Raw genomic sequence first — 19,717 nt, 5'->3', positions numbered from 1 at the left:
GTTTGTGCCGCTAGTGTCGCTTGTTGATAGACCAAATGAAACGATTGCTGTGTGATTGAAGATGGGATAGACGATTTATGGGTCCGAGAAACGGAAAGCCAGCGTTCATACATACCTGAGTCATCACTCTATCGCGACGGTGCTTAACCAGTCCATGATTTGATGAGAGAGCAGTATGTGTTGGAAGAGACGACAGTTGCATCGTTCGCTGTTCCAGAACTGCCGGAAGAGAAGCGTACCAAAGAAATGCTGGAGGTGACAACAAAGTGAGTGGACCATCGCTTCGAAAATGGGTTGCTGTGGCGCAGTGATGTCCGAAAATATAATGACTATGCAGAATGCATTCGTTTGGAAATTGGAATGATATGCAACAGCATCGGTGATTGGCATTTCCCTGAATTCGGAGCTGCTCAAAGGCCCGGACATATTAGTTCTTCTTCCGCGAGATATCTGCCATTTCCGAGAGCGCCCAATCGCCTTTGGAGGCGACATCCAAGAAATGTATAACCAAATCCGGATAAGATCGGAGGACAAACCGCAGCAGCGATTTCTGTTTGGATCATGTAGCGCAGAGATTCCACAGATATTCGTGATGGACGTAGCGACTTTTTGATTCACTTGTTCGGCACAGTATGTGGAGAACGTCAATGCGGAAAGGTACCCGAAAGCTGCACATGCTAATTGTCGAACGTCATTACGTGGACGATTACTACAGCAGTGTGGACACCGTGAGCACAGATCGATGACGTATGGACGTTAGCAAGGAAGTAGTAGAGGCTGTACAGGGCATAAGATGACTCTACAGACCAGCTGACGAACGCAAGGACGTGGTGGACGTTCAATCCTCCCGCTGCGCCTCATATGGGCGCTTTGATAAAGCTTATAAGTCATTTAAGGTAATTAAAGCTCCAAACAGGAACGAGAAGCAGGAAACCAGTTCGAAAACACGAGCACGCAAACTGTACGACAATTTGCTGACAAAATTTGACTGCGTGGTAATGGATGATGAAACAAACGTCAAGGCTGACTTCAAGCAGCTTCCTGGTCTTGAGTTTTATACCGCATTACAACGTGGAAAGGTCGACGATCATGTCGAAGTTCTCCGAAAAGTACATGGTTTGGCAGGCTATTTGTAGTTGTGGATTGAAGAGCAAAATCTTCATAACTACAGGTACCGTTAACCAGCAAGTGTACGTCAAAAAGTGTCTGCAGAAACGACTGCTACCATTTATTCAAAAGCATTCGAGTTCTGTTTTGTTTTGGCCTGATTTGGCATCTTGCCACTATGGAAAAACGGCACAGGAGTGGTATGCAGTAAACAACATCAATATTGTACCGAAAGACTGCAATCCGCCGAACACCCCAGAACTTCGTCCAATAGAGAGATATTGGGCCATTCTGAAGCGGAACCATGGAAAATCTAAAGAAGAGGCAAATAATGAGAAATATTTTGCTAAAAAGTGGGAAAAGGCTTCCAAACTGGTGACTGAGGACGTTGTGCAAAACTTAATGGGTGGGATCAAACGCAAAGTGCGAGCATACGATTATAACAAGTCCGAATAATAATATTTTGATCGAAATGAGTTGTTAATAACCCCTTTGTTATAATGAATTTGATTTGATTAAGAAATAAATGACAGAAATATTTTACTGCGGCAATGAACGGCAATAGTTTGATTTTCTAGGTACAAACTTTAAATGGTTGTTGTTATTTATCGTTTATTCGCCATTTGCTCCAGATGAGGAGGACGTTTTGTCGAAAAAATTTGCCCTCAAGCGATGAGATAATGTTGCGAATTGCGATGTTGTGGTTGATGAAGACCAAAGGTTTTTTTGTACAACTTTCTGCAACTCCGGGAGATCGCAACGCAGGAGACGGTGCCATGCCTTTCAAGTTGGACAAAAGCTATTTGTGTCTGGGCAGGGTAGCCAGCACACTCTACTACAATAAATTTGATGCAATACAGAAAAGGCGTTTTGAACCTGGCAATGAAGCGATCTAAAATTATATATTTTGTTATTGCCTTGATCATACATGTAATTATATTGTACCGAGAGGCTATCATTTCACTCTAAAGAAGAAGTTTCGGATACGTATATTGCTATATCGACTCGGTGAACTGAGCAAATGTTTGTTACACCGATTTTTCCCTACTTTATGTAGACCTTTCAATTTTTTTTTTTATCTACAAAGAGGGCAAAATTCTGCCTATCAAGGGACATTTAATGTCACTCCTTACGGAGTCCAAGTTTAAAAGTGCTCGCGATTTCGGGACCACACACTCGATACGGAAGCAACGCACAATTGTCATTTTTATTATTTCACGCATGCTGCGATGCAGCAAAGCTAAACCAACAAAAATGACAGTTGTGCGCCAACTCAGTATCAAGTGGTGTGCCCCCAAAAACGCGAGCACTTTGAAACTTGGATACCGTGAGGAGTGTCCTTAACATCAGATAATAACAGTACGAGCATCAATAATTCTAATTCTTTTTGGATACAACTTCACAACCATAGAAACATCGACCGCCACAATTGTGTTTGTGGTCACAAAGCATTTAGAACGTATTAACGTTCAATCGTCATCATAGTAAATAAAACGATGAAGTTTCCCTCAGAACTCGTATCGGAATTCATAAGCTACATCTTCCGCGGCTTAAGCTCAGCGTAGCTTTGTCAGCGAGACATTTCGAACCCAGCGCACGTAATAGACGGAAAAATACTCACCAATTTCCAGTTACACTGAGAAGCACTTTCAAAGCTCCGCTGCACTTGCTTCTGCTGACTACCGCAGTTGGTGTATGAGCGGGAGATTGTATGTGGCCGTCCAGTGATGGTGAAAAGCTATAAAGATAAATGGAAGATAATGGAAAGTTATTTCCGCTTTCGTGCTTGTGGCAGCTCCAGAGAGGGAAATAGATAGAAGGCAAAGGAGAGAAAAAATAAAGATGAAAGGAGCAAAAAAGTGCCATCTCTAGGTATTCCCCCCTCCTGATAGTCGGGTAGAAAAGTCGGTTTAGTGCTCCCCAGCATAGCATGCCGTGAGGTTTCTTTCTGGTTGTTGACCACCCCAGCAGGCAGCCAGCAAACAAGCAAGGCCAATCAGAGGAGCAAGGTTCGCCACAGCCTGTGAAAAGGTACAACACACACGCTATCGAACCATTTTTGGGTCGGTTATCTTGTTAATGCTCTCTGGATGGGAGAAGGGCCCGATGGCGACACGACGGGGGAGACGGATTGACCGGATTTACTGCATAACCTCAGAAATTACATTTCATTTCCTCTTCATCGTTGTTGCCCACCGCTTTGTGAACGGTTGGTTGTTGAATCGGAGTGAAGTACGATCGTGACTGAATTCCGAGCCAGAAAATGAAGCGTTGATTGCTATTAAATTTGAGTGCTTGTTGTGTACTAACTTTTGGGTGGTTGGGTCGGGATCGTTTTGCTTTCTGTCAGTACAAATGACGGTGATTTACCAGGTGAATCTTTCAATTAGAATTGGGTTGTCGGTGAGCACAAAGAGTTCGAAACTATTACACGAAGGTGCCAGGTTTACGATTTTCAGATTGTTTACAACAGCAACACATTCCTTGATAAAGATATTTCAACATAATTTTGGAGTAGTCTGAATTGACCAACCCGACTGTTTCTCGATTATGATATATTATCCCTTTTTCAGGATCAATTTTTTATGTTGAGGTTACAATTAATATTATTTCAACTGTGATCAACCTTTCAATACTATGATAAAATATATTTCATCCAATTTATGAACGGTTTCTCGACAAAATGCGTTATGTAATTTAGCAAATAATCATTGGCATTCATACCACGACAGAAATAAAAACAAAATTCCAGCAAGCAGAAGCTTAACGGATCCTATTTCTGATGAAAGCGAAAAAAAGCTTCAAGTAGCGAAAAACTCATTATGTTTATCTTGTTATTGAAAAACTTTTCTAATAATCAATGTTTTTCATGTTTCAATTTTGCGTTTCCTCCGCATTCTGCGATATCGCAGCTCAGCATTCCGGACTCATTTCCTTATGCTGCTTCCTAAACGATTTTTCCGGCTTCTTTATATTCCGTCCTTCCTTTCTCGGTCGCCAGGTTGTTGGCAACAAATTGAGCAAAGAAAGCACGACAGACGCGACGGGGACGGAACTGACTTCCGATTTCCTTTCCAATCATCAGTTCACAGTCAGTCACTTGTGATTCGTGGGTATTTATGATACTGTTGGAAAAGTTGGTCGTCTTCACTGGCGTTTCCATTGGCTGGTTGAAGCAGCAACGCAAGCACACGTGAGCTTCCACGGTATTACGGAAAGAGTTCACGTGCTTCTTCTAACCCGATCGAGTTTGAACATAAACGTCGCATGAGTCGAGTCCTGACTTACAATAAGGTAAAGGTCGAAAACGAAATATGCGAATCCAATGGTTACATAAAATAATAGAATTGAAGGCAATACGAACAACTGTTTTGGTCGACTTTTGTAAATATTGTACAGTGCATGATTCAATCTAAGTTGTAATTCATAATGATTTTGTTCATGTTTGAAGATGGACATAATGGGATCTTTTATTGTCCATTATCTTAAAATATCTGAATTCGTTGCTAGGTGATCTGTTTTTATTTTTTTAAATACTATTCTGCTGTCTAGCCAATTGTGCGTAAGCGGATTTGGTGAAGACTGCAGAGCGTGCTACCGAATGCATCCTGATGGTCCTTTTTAATGCCTTCTTGCAACTTTCGCTTATTGGAAAGCGAGTCCACAAGTCGGGAAGCCAATGGCAAACAGTTCGCTGCAGGGAAACAGTTCTTAGAATAAACTGACATTTTTATTTTCCTCTATATAATATCAAAGCATGGTAACGCAGTGCTATGGTTGAAAATTGTATTTCTATAGAACTGCTTATTTTGTTTATGAACATACAATGTAACACTGTAGTAGATTTCAATTCTTGGGCACCATATATTCAATGGATTTGTTTGCAATACTGGCAAAGCTCAAATTTTGTAAATATTCAAACTCGACGTTTTAAAATTTAAGCTAAAAAAAAACACTTGTATATGTCAGTTAAGTTTTATTTTTTTATTACCGACACTTCACCAGTCCTCTGGCATTCATGTCATATGTCACTATGTCAGTTAATGTTTCGCTAATGAATCATTGTAAAAACGGGTAAAGATAATTTGACCTGAAATAATTCTTCTGTAAGCCATTCGACCGTGTGACATATTGGCAGCAAAATAAAATTTCCACAAAGAATTAGAAAAAAATATAAATTGCAATAAATAAATATGTAAAATTTCCACAAATAAGGCAAAATTTCCATAAAAAATTGAGAATGTTCCACAAAACAAAAGTAAATTAGCACTTTTAAAAGCAAAAATTGCAGTTATAAAAGAAAATCAAAATGCTCCACGAGAAAAATATAAAATTTCCATGAATCAATTTTAACAATACACAATTACAAAATTTTCCATAAAATAAACATTTTTTTTCATAAGAAATTAAAAATTTCCACAAAACAATCGACGCTCGATTCGTGAATTTCTGCCGATATCTCTCAGCTGAAAAAGTCATTTGTTCACTGCGGCACTCAAAGGAGCCGCCGTAATCATATGTCCATTCAGACGATATATCAGCAAACGAACTTAAACCGAGATTTGCACAGCTGAGATCGGTGGAAAAATTTAAGTTTGTAGAAATTTTATATTTATTTATTGCTCATACACTGATTTCTTCATTGGCAATTTCTATTTTTTTGGAGGAGTTGGTCGAATTGAGTGATTTACTACGCACACAGACAAACAGACATAACACATTGAACATTCACTCATCAAATTCATCGTCATTTAAACACTAACGACATCTGTTGATTTCAGTTAGTTAGGCAAATCACGAACCAGATGGCGGTAGTGAACAAATGTCAAACTCAAGCAAATCCGATGCGCGATTCATTCATAGTTAATTGCCTATTTCCGGGGATTAAACCACCCGGCTTGGACGTTAATTTACAATGTTATGAAAACTCATATGTGAATATGGACGTTATGTGGAAGATATTGATTTGGAAAATGTATTGGAGGAAACCACTTTCCTCCTTCGATGGGACTCGAACCCATGACCCTACAGTACGCTAGACTGGTGCTTTAACCAACTAAGCTACGAAGGACCTCCGTCGGCCTTCGCAACCTAGCGGCTACTGAACGAGCTCGAGATTTCTACGTGCTCTTGCCTACGAAATGCGGTCGGGTCTGAGTTTGACGACCGACTGGCAAATAGCTTACACAACCTCACTTGATCAGTAGAGTTGCTGATGAAGAATGTGTATAGCCACCAGACATTCTAAATACTCACGCTCCTCTAATGTGGACGTGTACTATACACATGTGGAAGTATTGGCTTGAGAAATGGATTGCGAGTGATTTGACTATACGTCCAATTTGGGAATCTCGAGCTCGTTCAGTAGCCGCTAGGTTGCGAAGGGCGACGGAGGTCCTTCGTAGCTTATTTGGTAAAAGCACCAGTCTAGCGTACTGTAGGGTCATGGGTTCGAGTCCCATCCAATACATTTTCCGAATCAATATCTTCCACATAACGTACATATTCACATATGAGTTTTCAGAACATCATAAAACTTTTTTTACACGGATTTTCAAATTTTGAACTGGATTTTTTTTTGTAAAAAAAGAATCGGGTGTATAGCGAATCAACCAACCAAGCATATATGTTTCAACACACCATTTTCTTCACAACTTTTGAATGCAATAACCGATCGTTATTATATTCAATAGTGATCAACTAGGGTTCGTTCTCTGTTGAATGCAATTTGTTGCGAGAATATCGGTTAACAATTACTGTATAAAAAGTGGCTAATGTTTTTCGGTTTTCGTGTGCACACACACATACACACATACACACGGACTGACAGTGGCCAGTAGAGAGACGCAGGAAACATGAGAAAGGTGACGAAAATTCATTCGATGGCGATGTTGTAGCTAGTGGTGGAAATCTGTGAACCTTGCTCACAGAACGAGAAGTAGGCTATGTAAAATACTCACAAACATTTGTGTTGCCTTTTTCTTGCCAGTAGTAGTATAGTTGCGAGTAGTAGCGCAGATAAAACAGAAAAACGAACCCCGAAAAATGTTCGTGAAGCTTCGCGAGTCATTCGGGTTAATTTGCAAAATATCGTAAAACAACCTCGGAACATGTTTATCATGGATGTTCGAGCAAGAACACAATTGTTTATTGTTATTGTGTTTATGTCGAACAAAATTTATCCATTGTATTCAAAGTAATCACAAATACTCGTGACCGTGATTTTTACTCTCGAACAAAATACTGCCCTGCTTTTTGTTTATGCTCTGCCCGGCCCGTACTCGTCGCGAACAAAGTAAGCGCCAGAAAAATGCAGGCAGTAGGTTCGTGCCAGTGTGGAATTTTTGACAGGCCCAATTACGGAGAAATGAAGGTGGACCCACCGGCTCATTCCAAATCGGTCGACGTGGATGAACAAAAAGCATGGCGAAGTAAACTTCTACCTGACGCAGTTCCTGTCGGGCCACGCATGCTTTCGGAAGTAATTACATCGTTTCGGACACACCAATTCCCCGTTATGTCAAGAATGTGAGAATGTTGAAGATACGCCGGAGCATTTGGTGTTCGATTGTCCGCAGTTTGCGGAAATTCGTGGAGAAATGCCTGTCCCAAGGGCGGATAATATCGCAGAGCGAATGTATCACGCGTAAGACACGTTGAATTCGGTAAGCCGAGTCGTGACGCAAATACTATTGGAGCTGCAACATAGATGGAGGCGAGATCAGCGAATAAGTGCCAGTTCTGGGGAATATTCAGCGCAGTGAGCAGTGTTTGGCCTCGAGTCGTCGGAGCGCCGGTGAACCGGAAGTCTACTGCCAACCGGAATCGTTGGACGCTTCGGATACGTAGGGCACCCGAAGAAGAAATCGGCGCAATGCGTTAATACTTCCCCGGCGATAGCCGCCGGTAGTAGGGGCACGACCAGTGCGGAAGCTTCCTTCACTGGAACTGATTGTCCCCCTTCCTCAACGCCGGGGGGAGTCAGGAGGATTCGAGTCAGGAAGTTTGGAGCATGCCCGTCGAGGGATCGAGACTACGTTGCAGTGGAGCAGATGATTCGCCAGCCAGTCGGCGAACTAGCATAAGCTAGGGGCCGGAATTTTAGAAGAAATGCATGAGCACAGCCCCCTCCTCCTACCAATTAGTCGCTGCATCCCGTGGTCCCGAAGGGATCGAGGCAAGAAGGATAAGGGACTTATTTTTAGCAGGTCGGAAAGGATCCCAGCCCTGTTCGCCTTCGAGGTATCTGTCGCGCAGATTTTTGATGGGCTTTAACCCTTGTAAAAACAAAACAAAAAAACACGGACTGACAGACATTTGTTCAGTTCGACGAGTCAATTGGTATCTCACATCATGGGTCTCCGAGACTTCTTTTAAAATTTCGATTTTGAGTGCAATGATAGCCTTTCGGTACAACTTTGTTGGTCGAGAAAGACAAAAATGTGTAAAAACTATAAGATGAAAAAACCTAATTTAAAAACTCACCGGATTTGTTAAAGAATATTTTGAAACTCCTCAAAACATCCCGAATTTTTTTGTTGCCTCCTCAATTTATTATTTTTGGGCATAAAAAGCCGAGGAGGTGGACATTCTCACAGACCTGAGTGGCCGACGGAGATCTGTAAAAATGTTCAATTCATCGAACTCATCTGTACTCGAAAGAGCGCATTTCTTCAAAACGTTTTGTTGTTGTACTCTGAGCAAAGTTATGATTGACAGTAGTGATGTCTTGACATATTCCCTTGGACTTTGATAGCCCCTGGATGAAGGACCTTCGCTGGCACTTTAGGCTCATGAGAATCAACTTGTTCAGAGTACGTCAATAAAAAGTTTTGGAAAAAATACGCTCTATCAGGATGAGTTAAATGGTCACTTTTACGCTTGGTCAGGGTCTTCCGGTAGATAGTGGCCACTCGACAATGATTTCTTGCCAAGAGTACGACGACAAAAAGTAATTGAAAAATTGCGCTCTTTTTGGGTAAGTTTCATGAATTGAATTCTTTTGTGGATGTTCCGGTCCTTCCGGAGGACCTTCGGTGGCCGTTCAAACCTATAAGTATCCATCAGGACAATCATTTCTCGCTCAGGAGTCAATAATAGAAAGTTTAAAAAAACGCACTCTTCTTGGCTGACTTGTGTAAGTTAAACTGTTACGGATACTCCGGATCTTCCGGAGGACCTCCTGCCCACTCGATCTATCAGGATGAGTCAACTATTTCTTGCTAAGAGTGTGATTACATACAGTTTTGAAAAACCGCACTCCTCTAGAATGAGTTTACCATGGTTTTACCATTTTTATGGATGTTTTGAGTCTCAAGGAGGATCTGCGCTGGTTACTCAGGCCAATGAGAATGAGTCACACACGACGATCATTCCTTGTTCAGAGTACGACAAAAAAATAAGTTTTGGAAGAAATTACGGTGACCTAGGATGAGTTGATCTGTTTTATGGGTGTTGCTAGCTTTCGGAGGTCCTCTGGTGGTCGCTTAGTTCCATGATATTTGAATAACATTGGTGGTCAGAATATGTTTAGCTTAGCTGATCTTGATTGACTGAACACTTCTTGATTGACTTCGTGATTGACCAAGGAACAGCAAATTTGCACAGCTTACCAACTGAATAGCCTTCTTGGGATTAGAAAACTAATCTCATTATACATGCTTTGGAGTTTCAAGAATTTAAGCCTACAAACAGAGGAAGTTTCATAGACTGCAATCCAATGATCAATAAATAGTAAAGACCCGTTATATGAAAGATATGTGCATATATGTCGTCGGTGGAATATTTACTCTTTGGTAAAACTTTGTTGGTTTCTTGTTTGTACAATTTTAGAGATCTAACTAAGCCCACAAGTTTTTACCTATGAGATTATATTTTTTCCACAAAACCATACGGCAATTTCTTCGGAAATTCTTAGAACAGTTCTTACGAGCATGTCTTTAGAATTCTCTGCGGAAATATTGTCGAGAATACCTCCATCTATTCCACTGAATGTTCCACCAGAAGTCTGTCGAGAACATTCCCTGCAAATCGGTTGATATTTAATCCAGAATTTTCGACGAGCATTCCTTCATGAACTGTAGCTTCGGGAATATCTTTAGATCCAGAATTGTAGAATGCTCGTTAATTATCTTCTTCACCGATCTCGCCAGTATGATGGCAGCGCTGCAGATCGAGAACCTGAAAGCTTTCTCGCATATTTTACCTATACCAGGATCCTCGTGGGTTTACTGGCTTTTCGGATTCAAAGATAAGCGCTTCCCAACTTCACTTTCCTTAGTTGATCTGGATGCATAGACTAAAAGAGTCGTCAGCCAGGGTTGGGAAAGCCATTGGGTAGCCAACAAAGCTGCTTCTTTGCGGACGATCATAGACACTACTGTCCTTTGACCAATCAAGGTTTAGCGAGTTACATTCCGAGTTACACCACAACATTTAGATTGGCTCCTTACTTACCACGTGTGAGGTTTCCGACGTTCCAAATACTTGCAACCTGAGCACCACAACCAGGGTAGTAAATCCCCGCAGCTGTTATTAAAGGCAACTCGTCCACTCAACCCTCTCTGCCCTATCAAACATAAGAAGTTTGCTAGCATTTTGTTAGCACGATCTCGATCTACCACCAATCTGATGCCTCCATGGTCCGCATACATGAGCACGATTATGATTTCTATTTTGAGAAGCGATCGAATCAGCTCTCTACTACGCACAAGAAGCGGTCTGTTTCCACTAGCACTCCACATTTTTTGAAGGCTCTGTTTTAATTTTTTCCTAGATCGATCACAAACAGGACAGAATACTTTAAAATAGTCGAGGGTCACGGTCCAATGAGTTAGGGGCCATCCAGAAACCACGTGGTCATATTTTTGAAGATTTTCAACGCACCTCCATTGGTCATTTGGCAGTCATATATGGCATCCACGCATCCATGGCATCGATCAATTATCCTAATTATTCAATATCATAAAAACTAGGCTTCTTAAGCCTACATTATTGCCTACATTTAATGCTTGGATTAATTTTAAATTCCAAGATCTTCTTAATTTTCAAGAATAATTATCTGGAGTTGCAAGGAAATCCCTTCGAAATATTGACAAGAAATTCTTCGGAGTCTCCACGGAAAAATCTTTAGAATTTAGAGTGTTTAGCTCAACCTACAAAGAAATCAAATGACTTCCCGAAGAAGAATGAATTGTATGAAGAATGAATTTCCGATGAAATTTTGGAAGAAGTTATGGTTCAATTTATGGTTTATATTCAAAAAACATGAACCTTGAGAATTCTAAAGATTTGTTCTTTGAAAAACCAAAGTTTTTTTTGAAGATAATCCATAGACTCTTCCGTAGAAATTATAAATAATGCCTCGAATAAAAAAATACTTGGAAAATTTAAAAAATGTGATAGAATTCACAAAGAGCGTAAGAAAGTATTCCGAGAAATTTTCATTTCAAAATTCCAAATTTGAAAAAAATCTAAAAACAAAAAATCAATGGAAATATCAAAGTGATTCATGTGGCATTGGCTGTTTAATATCTCTTGGAAATTCAGATTTTTTCTTGAAAAATTTAGAAGTCTTCTTCTTCTTGTATGGCTCCATATTCCAACTGGAAGTTGTTAAGGAAATTATTTTGAGCTTTTTAGTGGAATGTCTTCACTTGTCATAAGACGAGTTTGTACAATCCCATTTAATTGCACCTTGACAGATACGTATTTCGTAGTGAACTGGAAGTTGGTTTGCTTTTCAACTTAGTATATTCTATTAGCATTTCCTCAGTTATAAATTGACAGCTTTTATATGCCAGCCATTGCACGATTATATAATTTGTGTAGCAATTACGATGGATACACTATACCTAGGGTGTCGATAATGTTTCCCACCCGAAAACATCCTAGACAGGAACGAGAATCGAATCCTACGCCTTTGCTCGCAAGGCAAACTGGAGACTGAACATTTTGAAGTACACTCCGGGACTGTTTTGAATTTTCAGACAGAATTCACATGGAATTTTTTTTCGGAGTTTTAAGGATTTTTTTTCGGAATTTACACTGGAGATGTTTTGTATTTTTTTCATTAACAATTTGTAGCAAAATTTCCAAGCAAAATTTTTCAGAGAGAATTGTTCAAAAATCATTCTGAATGCCAGCACTTTATCAGTATTGTATGAAGTAGTGTCAAAGTTTTTACAGCACATTTCTTTACTGGATTTTTCCTGAATATCCACAAGAAATTCTTTTGAAGTTTTTTTCTTAAGATTTTTTCTTGGATTATTGTAAAAACATGAACATTTTTCAAAATTGTAGCTGCAGTCCGCAAAAGTGTCGGCGGCGTGATGCCAAAAACCGTCTGCGGCGGATTTTTTTAAAATATTTTTTTCATTTTTCTTTTCCAATTTTTTTTTGGTTGAAATTGAGACTGAATCGAATTTTTTTTTATGGAAATAGGATCTAAGGTTAAGATGGTCAAATAACGCAATGTTGCTACCGACGCTGCGTTACCGGTTTTTCTCGATGCACACCTACGTCTTTTTAACGCTGAGCACGGCCCTAAGATACGCTTTGCGAATCTATGACAAAAGGTCGAAAGACAAAAGGTCGAAAGGACAGAAGGTCGAAAAGACAAAAGGTCGAAAGGACAAAAGGTCGAAAAGACAAAACTTCGAAAGGGACAGAAGGTCGAAAGGATGAAAGGTCGAAAGGGACAAAATGTCGAAAGGGACAAATGGTCGAAACGAACAAAATGTCTAAAGGGACAAAAGGTCGATAAAGAACGAGTTGGGTGTATTCTAAAGGAATTTGTTGAATGCATTTATTTTCAAGCAGAAATAACACACTCATCTCATCAATCAAAGTTGAAGAATGAGCAATTTTCAAAGAAGGAGTAATTAACATGAGCTAATATTATGAATATCTACATAGTTCTGTTAGAGATAAAAAAGATTGTTGATTTAAGAAATGAATAAAACTTGTATTTTGCGAGACAGTTCTATACAGTTGGCAAAGAAATGCTCTTTTATTTTTCACTATTTTCAACAATTTAATAAAAATCATTGAATGAGTGCAAATAACAGATGGAGATTTAGATTTTCTAAATGTCACTTCAATCTGTCTAAATAGTGCACGCCGCAGCCACTAAAGTGCGTGCATTCACCGGTGTGTAAAGGCTCCCCAAGGCCTAAGCGATTTCATCGCCACAACGGCGGCTGCTTGTTGCCGCGATTATATCGTTGGGTGGATGCTGACAATGCTCCATTTACGCATCCTTACCAACAGAATCGCAGTCGCCAGGCAATAGAATCGCGTCGCGATTGTCTCGTCGCGTGTGTTTGGGGGAACCTTAATACAAGCCGATGTATTTGATGTGCGGCGTGCGCCATTTTGAGAGAACAAAGTGATATTTAGAAAACTCAAACATCCATCTGTACATATTGAATGAGTTTTATGTAATAGTTTAAAACTGAGAAAAATAAAAAAGCAGAGTTTTGCCAATAGTGCGGGATTGATTCTCTCCGTTTTAGTTTCTTGTCTATTTCGACCTTTTGTGACTTTTGACCTTTTGATCTTATTGATCTTTTATTTTATCGGCCTCTTGTCCCATTCGACGTTTTGTCCTTTTCGACCTTTTGTCCCATTCGACGTTTTGTCCTTTCGACCTTTTGTCCTTTCGACCTTTTGTCCTTTTCGACCATTTGTCCCTTCGACCTTTAGTCTTTCGACGTTTTGTCTTTCGACCTTTTGTCCTTTCGACCTTTTTTCTTTCGACCTTTTGTCCCTAACCCACGCTTTGCGTTTAATGATTAAATCATTAAATGATTTGTATTTTTTACACCGCTATTGTGATTCACAAAAAGTTTTTCGTGTAAAAAAACCACGTGGTTTGAGAGCAACACCCCCCTTCTCTCCATGTGGCTTATCGTGGTCATCTTCCAAACCCACCCCCCCACCTCCCCCCATATATGACCATGTGGTTTCTGAACGGCCCCATTACTGCCGTAATCTGGAAAAGTGACGTAACAGCCATTTTACAACATGCAAGTTTTTCATTTTTCTGTTAAAGAGCTCGATGAATAGTACTCGTTAACACCATTTTTGGAAAATGGTGTATACGTCACTTTTTCAGATTACGGCAGATTAGACCTTATTAACAACTCCGGAGAACAAATCTTATTCCGTTACTTATTAGTAACCCCATTATTTACACCTGTCTAGCGTACTGGGGTCGTGGGATCAAAGCCCACCGAAGGGGCGGTTAACCCTCCAATACATTTTCCGAACTAAATCTATCACATGTTGTGCATATGCATAATCGAGTTTCAGAAATAGTAATCAATTTCCATTCCGGGTGGCTTAATACCCGGCATATGTATAGGCAATTAACTTTGAATGTACTGAACTCGAGTGTTGATCACTCTTCGCTTATGTGGTCGGGTCGGGATCTGACGACCAACTGGCACAACCTCGCACAACCCTATTTCATTGAGCGCCGTTGCTGATGAAGCGAGTGTGTAGCAGCTAGACAATACTATTGCGCTGTTCATACTAAATCGAACAACACAGTTTGAAAGTGTGACGGTTCCAAACTGTGATCAAAAGTGTGACGGTGTCGATTACAATGGATTTTGACATCGATAAATGTCAGACGAAAGCAAACGGGGTGAGAACCACGTGCTTTTGTTTTGAACAATTTCTTCTGACATTTTCGCATTTTGCAACTTCTTGCATTTTCTCATTCTGAATGATGACCAAGGTTGCCAGTTGTGCAGTTTTCATAATTACTTCCTTCAGAAAATAATATTATTTAGTGAGATTCGAGTAAAAGAAGTCGGCAACTGTGCACACGCAATAAAAAAGTGTGATTATCGAAGTGCATCGATAATCCATGTTTCAAGACAAACTGCAATAAATACTCATCCTACTTGGTTGGCATTATAGATGTGGAATATATCCACACGTAAAAAAAATTAATGTTATTTATTATTAATATTTCTAATACTTTTTTGCCAAAGCAGGCGCTCAATGATATGTATAAGAAAAAACTTATACATCGCGTTAGTCACATACATTCCGAAACTTATACTTTTCATTAACTTATGAATGTTATTAGCTTTTTGATATGGGATCATCCATTAGGTGGCATAATAAAGAGTATAAGTATTTTCGAATGGTTTTTTGCCATAACATATAAGGTTATTTTTTTACGTGCAGCTTTTTACGCTAGCCATAAATCTAGTAAGGGGTGATTCAACTATAACAGATGATGTGTACATTTTTATAGATCCATCCTAGTAGCCATGAATTTAATGTTTGTTTTTCGATCTGTCTAATTTCAATTCATGAGATGCTTTGTTCCTGCACTTCACGGTAAATGTCTCAAATTATATTTATATTAATAAATCAGCATTTTAGATTTTAAAACCAATATCAAGCGAAACGACAAACAATGCCAATGCAAGATCCAAATATGCACTGTTGAGTTTTGCAATCCTTGATCTATCCCTGAAGGAGTCGCCACTAAGCTCCAAGCTGCCAACAGAAACATCTTTCAGCTCCCGGGTTCCAAATAATTGAAACGACGATGCGGTAAAGCTTGGCACCGGGAAACAAAATCTCGTAATACAAACTATCTCATAAGGACGAGATTTCGCTTAAATACTCTCTTGACTTTCAGGACACGTTGGTAGACGCGATCCGAATCGACGATAATCTGACATTATCGGAGCAAATGCATTTTGGAATGATTTTTCGTTCCCGCTAGTGCATGGCGAAATAATTGACCGCCGTACGCTGGCAAATATATACTAAAATCTTATATTTGCCAACAAACCAGTTTAGCATTTGTAAGCAAGTTAATGGCTTGTCCCAAAAGTGTCTTGACTTTCTTAGTTTCGTGGAGATAGAGAAGACGACAAGAAGTCGCAGTGGGATATGAGCACCATTGATAAATAAAACAGCGGTGGAGCTATAGGAATACGAGCGTATTCGAGTAAACTTTCAAATTGCTGTCTTGGAGCACCAAATATAACGTAAAATTAATCTGCTCCTTTGAAATCCAGCATATTTGTATGTACACAGAGAAAAAAATAATTGTGCTTTTAAGAGGTTTGTACTTTGAATTTGAAAGTCGATCAGTTTTGGTATTTTTGAGTAGTAAAATAATCAATTTGAAAATAAAACATTCAATCACAGTACGAATTTTGTAACCGAAAACTGTGATTTTGAATGTTGACACTTTTCTATTTGGGACCAGCTATGGCAGCTAATGCACGAAAACGGATTTCCGGATAAACTGATACGGTTGATCAAGGCGACGATGGATCGGGTGATGTGCGTAGTTCGAGTTTCAGGGGCATTCTCGAGTCTCTTCGAAACCCGTAGAGGGTTACGGCAAGGTGATGGTCTTTCGTGTCTGCTTTGGAGGGAGTAATACGAAGGGCAGAGATTGACACGAGTGGTACGATTTTCACGAAGTCCCTCCAGTTATTTGGTTTCGCCGACGACATTGATATCACGGCACGTAACTTTGAGAGGATGGAGGAAGCCTACATCAGACTGAAAAGCGAAGCTAAAAGGATTGGACTAGTCATCAACACGTCGAAGACGAAGTACATGATAGGAAGAGGCTCAAGAGAGGTCAATGTGAGCCACCCACCACGAGTTTCTATCTTTGGTACTTTGGACTCCGTAAGACGCTCCGATCGAATAGAGTTCGCCGCCGTACCAAACTGACAATCTACAAAACGCTTATAAGACCGGTAGTTCTCTACGGACACGAGACCTGGACGATGCTCGTGGAGGACCAACGCGCACTGGGAGTTTTCGAAAGGAAAGTGTTGCGTACCATCTATTGCAGATGGCGGACGGTACGTGGAGGAGGCGAATGAACCACGAGTTGCATCAGCTGTTGGGAGAACCATCCATCGTTCACACCGCGAAAATCGGAAGACTGCGGTGGGCCGGGCACGTAGCCAGAATGTCGGACAGTAATCCGGTGAAAATGGTTCTCGACAACCATCCGACGGGAACAAGAAGGCGAGGTGCAGAGCGGGCAAGGTGGATCGATCAGGTGGAGGAGGACGATTTGCGGACCCTCCGCAGACTGCGTGGTTGGCGAAGTGCAGCCATGAACCGAGCTGAATGGAGAAGTCTTTTATGTGCAGCACAGGCCACTCCGGCCTTAGTCTGATGATAAATAAATAAATAACTTTTCTATTAAAAGTTTTAAAGATTTTAAACGAATTTGCTAATTTCCTAAAATTTAACAACACTTGTATTGAAAAATAAGTTTTCTAGCAACTGAATAAACTGTCAACTGAGCTTGCGAGTATTTTCCGTTTATTAGTTATAAGAATTTTGATTTAAGTGGATGATTCCACACAATTCAATGAAAACTTCCACATCCGGAAATAAATTCATCCATTCAAACGACCCGAGCTGATCCCCAATGGATAAGGTATGTTTTGAAAAATGACTACCTTGATTTGGTCTATTAGTAAACATTGTTAATTAATTTTCCAGTGAAATGGCCATTCCAATGAAGCACAGTTTTCGCAAACCAACTTCAGAGTCGATCCCTTGTAAACAACCGGCAAGACAACCGGCGGGAAACAGAGACCACATCGGTTGAGATCGCTAATTACCACAAAGTCCAGCGTGTCGACGGAGAAAAACGGCGAGAACATGAAAAGCTTGGCAAGAGCTGCGGCAGAATCTAGAACAGAGCTGGGAAAATGTCTTGAGAATCATCACTGACTGGATGAAACAGCACTCTCAGTGGAGCAAATACGTGATCTTGTCACTGCGCAAGAACAATTGGATATCGCGGAAGGTGGCCTTCGGCGTGGGACCGTCTCCTACCGCTTGCTATGAAGTATGATCTGGTGCTGCGTCCATCGTTTGGCTGCGAGTACCATATCCAGGGTGAATGGGATCTGGCATCGCAATTCCAGCGCTATATCATGGCATCCTAGAACCGATTCCCTTGCAAGGCGTAGAACATAGGCATGACGAAACAATAAATAATATTTTTTATTATAAATCTGAAAATTTATTTTGGCATTTTATTGGAATTGAAAGTAAACAACACTTATTTCTTTGAAAGTATCACTGTTGATTTAAATGTAAAATACACAATTAGTTTTGAGAGGAGAATGTCATTTTGAAAAGTAAAATACACATTTAGTTTTGACTTTGATCGAATGTTATTTTGAAAAGTTGGCTTTTGTTAAAGTTCTTCCCGATGTGACATTTTTGGAATTGTAGATTTGCTGCTGAAAATCACTAACGAATTTTCTTAATTTTACCAACGTTTCTTTGGATTTTACCAACGATTTTTTTTGTGTATGTCAACTGGGACATGATTTTTGTGGAGTTTGAAGGGTGCTCGATTTACGGCCATTGTTCATTTTTCCAGGAAAGCTTGTTGATGAGACTTAAGACTTGAGACTTTTTTTTATGCGATATTCTACAACAACTTAAAATTTAGCGAGAAGGGACACAAAATCAATCAGAGAAAAAGTTAAAAAAATCATGTTTTAGTTGATGCTGATAAAAAGGATTAATCTGGCATTATTTTTGACATTGTAGACACGTCTCACGTTAATTTTCATTTTCCTCCTAATAAGAATTTATTGTAGTGTGTCTGTGAAACACAATTGTAACAACATTCAAGGAATTTGTAGTATTTGGACTCACATAAAAATATATTAGGAACGTGGCCCTAGGACGTGAACGGAAAGTAAATATTGGTTCAACAGAAAGCGACCATGTCGCCGTTATTCGGTTTCGTCTGGAATGAGCGCCTGTATATCTGAGTTCGCAGATAGTACAACGCGTGCGTGGCCCATAACTCCTAACTCTCTCTCTCTTGCTGATCAACCCCATTTTGATTGACCAAGCCATTCCAATTTCCCACTCATATAGCCAACATGAATGGTCGTCAACGGTTGACAATTAGAAGCTCTTGCGTTATCTAGAAAAGATATACAACAAACAACAAATGAGAATTGAAAACGTTTTAGAAAACATTCACTAAGGTCTGACGTTTTCAGGTTATTGTTGATTACCGTGGCAAAGTATACTTTGATCGAATTACGAAATTTATGATGGATACACGAAACGTCAAAAGGGGTGATGCAAAGTTTATAGCAAGGCGTGTGTAAAAAGCTGGATAAATCCTCTGTCTCCAAACGAACTGTCAAACGTGTCTCCAAACGAGCATGACGTCACTATTTCAATGGAAATGTCATGTGCGCGTGTGCACGGTCAAATAAAAAACGATTCAGCTATGCTTTCGCTCATCTATATATTCTACTATCTATAGTTGGCATGTGTACAAAAATACATATGAGACAGTTAGTTCTAAAAATGTATTGCGAGAGTTCGGGCTGGTTGCCCGGTGCTGGAAATTTGGTTTCATAACTGATGATTTAGTTTAGATAGTTTAGATAGATTTAGTTCGGAAAAAGGCATTGGAGGGTTAACCGCCCCTTCGGTGGGCTTTGATCCCACGATCCCAGTACGTTAGACAGGTGCTTTCCCTACTAAGCTACGAAGGACCTCCGTCGTTCTCCGCAGCTTAGCGGGTACTGGTGAAACGATTATGAATCAATCACAA

General features: G+C 40.0%; 1 long non-coding RNA gene across 1 annotated transcript in view; it reads right to left on the bottom strand.

Annotated features, from left to right (window-relative positions):
• Positions 1-19,717, bottom strand: part of LOC134213950 (uncharacterized) — a 555,234-nt gene that overhangs the window by 251,594 nt on the left and 283,923 nt on the right. Inside the window, exon 3 of the long non-coding RNA XR_009979585.1 lies at positions 2,729-2,845. This is a non-coding gene — a long non-coding RNA (uncharacterized LOC134213950). The remainder of the gene's footprint in view (positions 1-2,728; positions 2,846-19,717) is intronic.

Source organism: Armigeres subalbatus, chromosome 2 (assembly GCF_024139115.2).
Source record: "Armigeres subalbatus isolate Guangzhou_Male chromosome 2, GZ_Asu_2, whole genome shotgun sequence".
NCBI classification, from domain to species: domain Eukaryota; kingdom Metazoa; phylum Arthropoda; class Insecta; order Diptera; family Culicidae; genus Armigeres; species Armigeres subalbatus.
This window is presented reverse-complemented; position numbering and strand designations above follow the sequence as displayed.